Here is an 11,763-nt window from a genome sequence, read left to right as displayed (position 1 = left end):
GGTAAAACGATAACACGGATAATTTCGGAGTGACATGCCATCATAATCTTGATCATACTATTTGTAAAGCATATGTAGTGAATGCAGCGATCAAAACAATATATATGAGATGAGTAAACAAGTGAATCATATAGCAAAGACTTTTCATGAATAGCACTTCAAGACAAGCATCAATTAAGTCTTGCATAAGAGTTAACTCATAAAGCAATAATTCAAAGTAAAGGTATTGAAGCAACACAAAAGAAGATTAAGTTTCAGCGGTTGCTTTCAACTTGTAACATGTATATCTCATGGATATTGTCAACATAGAGTAATATAATAAGTGCAATAAGCAAGTATGTAGGAATCAATGCACAGTTCACACAAGTGTTTGCTTCTTGAGGTGGAGAGAAATAGGTGAACTGACTCAACATTGAAAGTAAAAGAATGGTCCTCCATAGAGGAAAAGCATCGATTGCTATATTTGTGCTAGAGCTTTGATTTTGAAAACATGAAACAATTTTGTCAACGGTAGTAATAAAGCATATGCATCATGTAAATTATATCTTATAAGTTGCAAGCCTCATGCATAGTGTACCAATAGTGCCCGCACCTTGTCCTAATTAGCTTGGACTACCTGGATTATCACCGCAATACATATGCTTTCACCAAGTATCACAAAGGGGTACCTCTATGCCGCCTGTACAAAGTTCTAAGGAGAAAGCTCGCATTTGGATTTCTCGCTTTTGATTATTCTCAACTTAGACATCCATACCGGGACAACATAGACAACAGATAATGGACTCCTCTTTTAATGCTTAAGCATTCAACAACAATTAATTCTTTTCTCATTAGAGATTTGAGGATGTTTGTCCAAAACTGAAACTTCCACCATGGATCATGGCTTTAGTTAGCGGCCCAATGTTCTTCTCTAACAATATGCATGCTCAAACCATTCAACTCAGTGTAGATCGCCCTTACTTCAGACAAGACGAACATGCATAGCAACTCACATGAAATTCAACAATGAATAGTTGATGGCGTCCCCAGTAAACATGGTTATCACACAACAAGCAACTTAATTAGAGATAAAGTGCATAATTACATATTCAATACCACAATAGTTTTTAAGCTATTTGTCCCATGAGCTATATATTGCAAAGGTGAATGATGGAATTTTAAAGGTAGCACTCAAGCAATTTACTTTGGAATGGCGGAAAATACCATGTAGTAGGTAGGTATGGTGGACACAAATGGCATAGTGGTTGGCTCAAGTATTTTGGATGCATGAGAAGTATTCCCTCTCGATACAAGGTTTAGGCTAGCAAGGTTATTTGAAACAAACACAAGGATGAACCGGTGCAGCAAAACTCACATAAAAGACATATTGAAAACATTATAAGACTCTACACCGTCTTCCTTGTTGTTCAAACTCAATACTAGAAATTATCTAGACCTTAGAGAAACCAAATGTGCAAACCAAATTTTAGCATGCTCTATGTATTTCTTCATTAATGGGTGCAAAGCATATGATGCAAGAGCTTAAACATGAGCACAACAATTGCCAAGTATCACATTACCCAAGACATTAATAGCAATTACTACATGTATCATTTTCCAATTCCAACCATATAACAATTTAACGAAGGAGAAACTTCGCCATGAATACTATGAGTAGAAACCAAGGACATACTTGTCCATATGCTACAGCGGAGCGTGTCTCTCTCCCATAAAGTGAATGATAGGATCCATTTTATTCAAACAAAACAAAAAACAAAAACAAACCGACGCTCCAAGAAAAAGCACATAAGATGTGATGGAATAAAAATATAGTTTCAGGGGAGGAACTCCGATAGTGTTGTCGATGAAGAAGGGGATGCCTTGGGCATCCCCAAGCTTAGACGCTTGAGTCTTCTTAATATATGCAGGGGTGAACCACCGGGGCATCCCCAAGCTTAGAGCTTTCACTCTCCTTGATCATGTTGCATCATACTCCTCTCTTGATCCTTGAAAACTTCCTCCACACCAAACTCGAAATAACTCATTAGAGGGTTAGTGCACAATAAAAATTAACATATTCAGAGGTGACACAATCATTCTTAACACTTCTGGACATTGCATAATGCTACTGGACATTAGTGGATCAAAGAATTTCATCCAACATAGCGAAAGAGGCAATGCGAAATAAAAGGCAGAATCTGTCAAAACAGAACAGTTCGTATTGACGAATTTTAAAATGGCACCAGACTTGCTCAAATGAAAATGCCAAAATCGAATGAAAGTTGCATACATATCTGAGGATCATGCACGTAAATTGGCTTAATTTTCTGAGTTACCTACAGGGAGGTGGACCCAGATTCGTGACAGCAAAGAAATCTGGAACTGTGCAGTAATCCAAATCTAGTACTTACTTTTCTATCAACGGCTTAACTTGGCACAACAAAACACAAAACTAAGATAAGGAGAGGTTGCTACAGTAGTAAACAACTTCCAAGACACAAAATAAAAACAAAGTACTGTAGGTAAAAACATGGGTTGTCTCCCATAAGCGCTTTTCTTAACGCCTTTCAGCTAGGCGCAGAAAGTGTGTATCAAGTATTATCAAGAGACGGTGTGTCAACCTTACCTTGGGCTTTACCCTTACCTTTCTTGTTGTTTTTCTTTCCCTTTGGTTTAGGAAATATATGATTTCCCCCTGGTATAGAGGTGAATTTCAGAGTGTCTTCTCCAACATCAATGACTGCTCCCAATAGTTTCAGTAGGGATCTCCCGAGTATGATTTTTCCTGTTTCAATAACAAGATAATCAATGGATATTGTTCTTCCAAGAATGGTTGTATGCACACCTGCAGCTATTCCTTTAGGAATTATAGTAGAGTTATCAATGAGAGTTATTTCTTCTCCTCCTTCATCAACTCCCCAAAGTTACAAAGATTTATAAATACTTTCAGGCATAAGGCAAAATTCATACATAATATCACAGTAGGCATGGAGAGTTCGATCACCGATAACAATTTTAACAAGCAGGATCCCACAATGAGAGTTTAGAGTTCACTAAAACTTGTTCAAGACGATTACGAACGTGGCAATAGTTATCATCCAAGCGAGATGTACTTATCTCGAGATTGTTTAATCTACTATATATGCTAGTGAGGGCTGAATCAAAGTTATTAGCTGAATCATGTGATGCAACCAACTTCTTTATGGCATTAAAAGCTTGATCCCCATTGCAATGAAGGAAATCTCCTCCCACTAAAGTATCCAAAGCATATCTATAACGAACCATAAGACCAAAATAAAAATTACTAAGGAGCAAACTTAAAGTCATTTGAGGTTCAGTTTTACGATAAGAAGTAAAAATTCTAGACCAGGCATCCTTAAAACTCTCCTCATCCCCTTGTTTAAAAGTGAAGACTAATTCTTCAGGCGAAGAAGTAACAGGTTCAGAGCTAGACATGGTAGCAATTTTTTTTTTTGAATTTTTAGTGTAGAGTGCAAGACAGTAAATAAAGCAAACTAGATAAAGTAAATGTAAGTAACTAATTTTTTGTGTGTTTTTGATATAGCAAACAAGATAGCAAATAAAGTAAAACTAGCAACTAATTTTTTTTGTATTTTGATTTAGTGCAGCAAACAAAGTAGTAAATAAAACTAAGCAAGACAAAAACAAAATAAAGAGATTGAGAAGTGGAGACTCCCCATGCAGCGTGTCTTGATCTCCCCGGCAACGGCGCCAGAAAATATGCTTGATGGCGTGTAACTCACACGTTCGTTGGGAACCCCAAGAGGAAGGTATGATGCGCACAGCAGCAAGTTTTCCCTCGTAAAGAAACCAAGGTTTATCGAACCAGGAGGAGCCAAGAAGCACGTTGAAGGTTGATGGCGGCGGGATGTAGTGCGGCGCAACACCAGGGATTCCGGCGCCAACGTGGAACCCGCACAACACAACCAAAGTACTTTGCCCCAACGAAACAAGTGAGGTTGTCAATCTCACCGGCTTGTCTGTAACAAAGGATTAACCGTATTGTGTGGAAGATGATTGTTTGCAGAAAACAAGTAGAACAAGTATTGCGGTAGATTGTATTTCGAGTAAAGAGAATTGGACCGGGGTCCACAGTTCACTAGAGGTGTCTCTCCCATAAGACAAACAAGCATGTTGGGTGAACAAATTACGGTTGGGCAATTGACAAATAAAGAGAGCATGACCATGCACATACATATCATGATGAGTATTGTGAGATTTAATTGGGCATTACGACAAAGTACATAGACCGCCATCCAGCATGCATCTATGCCTAAAAAGTCCACCTTCAGGTTATCATCCGAACCCCCTCCAGTATTAAGTTGCAAAGCAACAGACAATTGCATTAAGTATGGTGCGTAATGTAATCAACAACTACATCCTTAGACATAGCATCAATGTTTTATCCCTAGTGGCAACAACGACAACACAACCTTAGAACTTTCATCACCTTGTCCCGTGTGTCAATGCGGGCATGAACCCACTATCGAGCATAAGTACTCCCTCTTGGAGTTACAAGCATCTACTTGGCCGAGCATCTACTAGTAACGGAAAGCATGCAAGATCATAAATAACACATAGGTATAACTTTGATAATCAACATAACAAGTATTCTCTATTCATCGGATCCCAACAAACGCAACATATAGAATTACATATAGATGATCTTGATCATGTTAGGCAGCTCACAAGATCCGACAATGATAGCACAATGGGGAGAAGACAACCATCTAGCTACTGCTATGGACCCATAGTCCAGGGGTAGACTACTCACACATCACACCGGAGGCGACCATGGCGGCGTAGAGTCCTCCGGGAGATGATTCCTCTCTCCGGCAGGGTGCCGGAGGCGATCTCCTGGATCCCCCGAGATGGGATCGGCGTTGGCGGTGTCTCTGGAAGGTTTTCCGTATCGTGGCTCTCGGTACTGGGGGTTTCGTCACGGAGGCTATTTGTAGGCGGAAGGGCTGGTCAAGAGGCGGCACGAGGGCCCCACACCACAGGGCCGCGCGGCCAAGGGGGGGGCCGCGCCGCCCTAGGGTGTGGCCCCCTCGTGGCCCCTCTTCGTCTCTCCTTCGGACTTCTGGAAGCTTCGTGAGAAAATAGGCCCCCGGGCTTTGATTTCGTCCAATTCCGAGAATATTTCCTTACTAGGATTTCTGAAACCAAAAACAGCAGAAAACAAAGCAAGCGGCACTTCGGCATCTTGTTAATAGGTTAGTTCCAGAAAATGCACGAATATGACATAAAGTGTGCATAAAACATGTAGATAACATCAATAATGTGGCATGGAACATAAGAAATTATCGATACGTCGGAGACGTATCAAGGACGAGGACAACGAGGGCCCTACCGGCGGCCGCTGCAGCAGCGACGACGAGCCCGCCGGGAGTAGCGCCGACAGCGACGACGACGGCGACGACGAGGGCAGCGACGGCTCGTAGATAGGACCCTTAGCATAGGATCAGTAGTAGTAGATGGGGCAATGTATCCCCTAGTACTTCCTTTTGAGAGCAATCAGCTCTTTATGTAAGAAATCCTGTTTATCAATGAAGAATTTCCCCCAATTTGATTTTGCCGATTTCCTTTAAGCTAATTTAGCCGATACCCCTCATGCTGATTCTGCCGATTTGTTCACTTAGCCAATGCTCAATGAGCCGATGGCAACGCATCGGTCCTTCACAATCTATCCTTCAACTCCTCGACTGATAACTTTGAGATCTGGTGGATAATGTGGAAGACCCTTGCCTTCAAGATAGCCCTTAAATTCCTCCAGTGATCCTCTTCTGCAAGAACTCACCATTTTTGAAGAAGGTTGCGACGAAGGATCAGCCGATGACACCCCAATCGGCTTCTAAAACAGAGCATCTACCAGGCCAGCTGCCCCCCGAGCCTCAGTCAAGGCGAGAATATCGGTGAGGATGCACAGATCAGACAAAGGGCTTTGAACTCAGGTAATTCTGAGACAGCCACCCCCGAGCTAGCCAAACTTGCCCCCATCGATCGCCTCTTCCTCCGTTGAAAGCCGATATTGTAGACGAAACACCAACGGCTTAATGAGCAATAGGCTGCCTTGCATGTCAAAACTAACGCTTCTGACAGTATTGCTGAACTGGCGCAAAGGGTTGGAAGTCCTCGAAGAGAAAGTTCGGGCACCGAAATCGGCTCATTGCGGCTGAGGAAGCTCTCATTGTTCACTCCCTCAAGGAAGCAGAAGGCCTTGAAGCTGAACTGAAGACCGACTTGGTGAAAATCCGCGTCTTGAACACGCAGCTGGTAGATCTTGTGTAATTTGTACTAGAGTCGATGGCTGTGCATCGGCTTTGTTTCTTAGCTCTAAAGTCGATGTCCATGCATCGGCTGTATACCATGAATTTTTTTTTTACTGGCCGATTTTCTATCGGCCCCCAATATTTCCCTGCATATGTATCGCACATGTTCATCTGATTAGGTGCCCCCCGAGCCGAATCTGCCAGGTAACTGCGGATATCGGCTCTGTAGCTAGCCAAGGCACTGTATTTGAACGTCGGCTCCGTTAGGACTAATGTTGACTCTCATCAGCCGACGTAACCGCTGCCCATTAGATCGACGTTGAACACAGGCAGAATGTGTGGTGAGGATAATTTTGGCCGATTGCTGGAATCGGCCTCCATGTTGATCGAATCGCTCAATGAAGGTTTTGCAATGTTCCTTCATAGATCTTTGGGGCCGATCCCAAGGATCGGCCTCGCCACGTTTGTCCATAGGTTTGTTCTCGCTATACGGTCAGGCCGGTGGATAAGACCAGCCTAACCCCATCCTTTGTCACGTCGATGCGCTTGCAGTCGTCCAAATTGATGCCTGAGAGTGGCTCTTGGCCTGTTGTCTCCCAAGCGTTCATGCCAGCCGTTGAAATCTCGGCTGAGTCATCTGCATGGACGACCTCTACCTCATCTCCATTCCACTGTATTACGCATTGGTGCATCGTGGATGGGATGCAACAGTTGGCGTGGATCCAATCTCTTCCTAGCAGGACAGCATAGGTGCTCTTGCTATCGACAATAAAGAACGTCGTAGGGATGGTTTTCCTTCCTACGGTCAGATCCACGTTCAGAACACCTTGTGCGTCAGACGCTTGGCCGTTGAAATCGCTCAATGTTACGTTGGTCTTGATCAGATCCGAGCTAGAGCGTCCCAACCGACGTAGCATGGAGTATGGCATAATGTTGACTGCCGCTCCGGTGTCCACCAGCATCTTGTTGACAGGCTGCCCATCGATATAACCTCGCAAGTACGGGGCCTTCGGATGTCCGTAGCTTCTTTCTCGTGGATTCTCAAAGATAGCGGCCGTGGGCCGCAGTCAAGTTGTGCCACGGGTGCTTCGTCTAATCCTGGAGCACTAAACTCCGTCGGCGAGGATGAACACCATGTTTGTGCCAGCCGATGTTTCATCATCGGCTTTCTTTTGTACGGGGCGCCACTCTTTCCTTTGTGGCCGACCTTCTTCGTCCGGGGTTCACCGAATTTTAGCGGCCGGATCGGGCCGCGCCTTCCTCAACGTGTGCAGGTATAACCTTTCGGCTTCCTCCAAACCACGTAGTCGCTGAACCCTACGCTTTTGGGAACGGCTGAGTCCATCAGGGCACCACCTTGGCCGGTGGTACTTATCTTCTTCTTCTTCATCATTGTCTTCCAAATCCCCGAGATCTTCCACCCGAGGGGACTCAGCGTGCTTGTTCCGACGCGGGAGAGGCCCTAGACGTTTGAACACGGACACGTTAGCTGCATCCTTCCTCTTCTGTCTACATTCTGGGCAGTTACCGATTGTAGGCAATCGGCTCATTCCTGAATCCCAGCGATGTACGAAGAAGGGACAGTCCCAGTGCCTATCCTCATCGTCTTGATCTCTTGACTTTTCCTTGGCATGGCGCTCATATCTCTCCTCGTCGCGATCATGCCGACGATGTCTCCTGGCGTCCCTAGCCAGACGATCTCTTTCATGATCGTCGTTGGGTCGTCGGCGTTGGTCATATTGACTCACATACTTGTTGAGGAGGTGATCAGAGAGAGGTCGCTGATATCTCACATTCTTCACTTCTCCCTCTGTAATGTAGCGCTTGCCATCGTGACGGAGCCAATCGCGTGGAACGGCTTCCTCTGTGTCCTTGCTATGAGAGCAGCCGCCCTCGTCTCCGTCCTTACCAGAGTGGTGTCCAGGTCCTACCATGTTGATGTTGAACGAGAATCCTGGCTGGCACCCTCCAGGGTAAGTGCACTCCACCATGTTAACGGCGGGAAAGGGGTGTGTGTCGACTTTCATGGCGTGCCGGCTGAAAATTAGACGCCCTTGTTCTATCGCCATTTGGACTCGCTGCCGCCACACCTGCGGTCGTTGGTGGCATGGGTGAACGTGTTATGCCACTTGCAGTATGGCTTTCCGTTCAGCTCCTGCGCCGTGGGGATCTTGTGGCCTTCGGGTACCTTTAGCTGCTTCTCCTTGAGTAAGAGGTCGAAAATCTACTCAGCCTTGGTAACGTCGAAGTCAAACCCTCTTGGAGGACCTTGTGGCTTAACCCACTTGCAGGACACGGGGCTTGCCCCCCGAGTCCATTCAGCCACTGCTACCTCTTGATCTCCCTCAGAGCCTTCGTCTTCATCTGCCTCAACCAGGACCACCGCACGTTTGAATTTATCCTGGTATACATCTGGGTGGCGCTGTTCATATACTGACAGCTTCTGCACCATATGCGCTAGTGAAGGGTAGTACGCACGGGAGGCCACGTCCTTGATTGGTGATGCGAGACCCACCACCGCCAACTCGGTCGCTTCTTTTTCGGTCACACGAGCCGAATAGCATCGGTTCCTAACGGTTACGAAGCGGCTGGACGTATTCGACACTTGTTTCTCCGCGCTTCGTCGTACTTGTGCTAAATCGGTAATGTCGGCCTCGAAGCCTGCGAGTGATGCTGCATGTGGAGCTGCTCCTCCAAGCTGCTTCCAAGTCCGGATTGAGTGCTGGTGGCAGCGATGTGTACCACCCGAAAGCCGATCTCGTGAGGGATCGTGCGAAGAACCTCACACGCAGCTCATCTGCTGCTTGAGATCATGCCCAGCTGTGCCAAATATCGGCTCACATGCTCGATGGAGGCTGGAACCATCGATCCATTAAACTTGGAGAAATCGGGGAGCCGATATTTGGGTGGTAGCGGGATGAAGTCGTACTCGTTGGGGTACGGCTTGGAATAGCCGATTGTCCTCCTTTTCGGCACCATGCCGAACTAGTCTCTCGGGATTGTGCGATTTGATCCGCGGTGCTTGGCTGCAGGAGTCGAAGTACGAAGATTCGCCGGAGTGGCATACTTAGCCAGCCATGCTTGCTTTTCCGGCTCCGAGCCAAGCTGCGGGAGCTGAGCTGCGGAGGTTTGTCGGAGTGGCATGCTTAGCTAGCCACGTACGCTTCTCAAGATCTGTTGCCGAAGTTCCTCCTGTTGTTCCGGAAGTCCCTGTCTGTTGCGGTCCGGCTTGTGAGTGCCCGATTCTTGCGGTCCGGCACGTATGTGCACGTGTATCCGTGAGGGATCTCCTTAGGCGCCTCATGCAAGAACTGGTAGTCACTAGGGTCACCACCGATCTTGTAGACGACGTATGCGGTGAATTTGGCACTTCGGGTGTTGCCAACGCGAATGGCAGCGGTGGACGGGGCCTGGAGTGGCATCTCTCCCTGGTAAGTCCCTAGAGCTGGTCGCGACGGAGAGTACGATGCCTCATGATTTCTGGATCACCCGAAGAGCGACACGCTCCAAAGTGTTCACCGAGGCTCTCGAGAATGACGGTGTAGCGAATGAGCCATCATGAAGTTAATCTCTGACGCGAGAGACTCGGTGCGTTCTTCGACGGGGTGGACAGGTCCACTCCATCGAGCGCGCCTTCAGGGGAGAACCCTTTCCACCTGACGCCATGTGAGCGGGTTACGTGAAAAGAGCCGATGAGGTCGGCTTCGAGGATTGCTTTGACCTCGTCATACTTCTTCTTGAGCTCCTCGGTCGGATCCTCGTACGTGAGCTGGGGTGCCTTCCGCCATCTCGGATGTAGATGGCGATGTGGTTGATGTCGAAGATTGTCCCACTGGGCGTGCCGAGAATGTGTTGCGGTCGAAACCCACCGGCGAGCAGCGACGGGCAGCACGGATAGGCGGGAGGCTCCCGGGACTGCGGGCTGGCCCTGGTCCCTCCGAGCGACGGCCCGCAAAGACTCGGCACGCACGTCCGATGCTGGTGCAAGGGCGTGCCACCTGACCTATACCTGGTCGGGGAAGGTGATGGATGTGCCTCGCTTAGTTCCTGCATGGCATACACGTAAACATTAAATACGAGCCTCGATCAGCTCTCAGGTTGTCCTGTGAATCGGCTCAAAGAGCCGATCCACCCATGATTCGCACGAGGTGTACGAATATATGGTGGTCCTACTTGATCAATATAAAGCTAAAACGATCTACTACGATTTAGGGTTTTCACCACATAATCGGAACATGCTACTCGTGATTGAGCCTGGCGGCCACGCACGGTGATCGTAAACCGACCCTAGGCAAGGCCTAAAAACCAACACGAAGTTGATCCTCGGAACATCCTGTCTAGGGCTAGCAAACTACACCCTACGCGCCCTTTGGATCCTTCAACCCGTTTGTAAGGCCTAACTATGCAGATATTAAACTAATCCTTGGAGAACAAGGAGCAACCATAACGGATCGGATCTACTAAATAATGATCGAGCGGGGTGCCGCCCCTACACCTAAGATAGGTGTAAGGGCGGCTAGACGTCTCAGGGTTGCACGACGACAGCATATGATACGAAGATCAATGCTAACCCTAACACATCTAAGATAACTACGTTGCTCGCCATCAAAAAGGCTTCAGTACGAGCAACGCATGAACGACGAATAAACTTGTCTTGCCTAGATCGCAAGATGCGATCTAGGCAGTATGATGCTTACCGGAAGAAACCCTCGAGACAAGGGAGTTGGCGATGCGCCTAGATTGGTTTGTGGTGAACGTGATTGTTGTTTATTTCATAAACCCTAGATACATATTTATAGTCCGTAGACTTCCTAACGTGGGAATAATCCCAACCGGGCACGAGCCAAACTCTATCTAATCGATACGTATCCTACTATATTACAGATACACGGGCAAACTAGCCCAAACTTTGCATATAAGGCCGATTCATGTATATTCTTCCATGTATATTCTTCAAGCCCATCTTGATCGCGGCCCACCTCTGACTCGGTCAAATTCTGGTGATAACACTCCCATAAGATAAACAGCATGTTGGGTGAACAAATTACAGTTGGGCAATTGACAAATAAAGAGGGCATGACCATGCACATACATATTATGATGAGTATAGTGAGATTTAATTGGGCATTACGACAAAGTACATAGACCGCTATCCAACATGCATCTATGCCTAAAAAGTCCACCTTCGAGGTTATCATCCGAACCCCCTCCGAGTATTAAGTTGCTAACAACGAGACAATTGCATTAAGTATTGCGCGTAATGTAATCGGTAACTACATCCTCGAACATAGCACCAATGTTTTATCCCTAGTGGCAACGACACATCCATAATCTTAGAGGTTTCTGTCACTCCCCCAGATTCACGGAGACATGAACCCACTATCGAGCATAAATACTCCCTCTTGGAGTTACAAGTATCTACTTGGCCAGAGCATCTACTAGTAACTGAGAGCATGCAAGATCATAAACAACACATAGATATAAATTTGAT

The sequence above is a fragment of the Lolium rigidum genome, chromosome 3 (assembly GCF_022539505.1).
Source record: "Lolium rigidum isolate FL_2022 chromosome 3, APGP_CSIRO_Lrig_0.1, whole genome shotgun sequence".
NCBI lineage: Eukaryota > Viridiplantae > Streptophyta > Magnoliopsida > Poales > Poaceae > Lolium > Lolium rigidum.
This window is presented reverse-complemented; position numbering follows the sequence as displayed.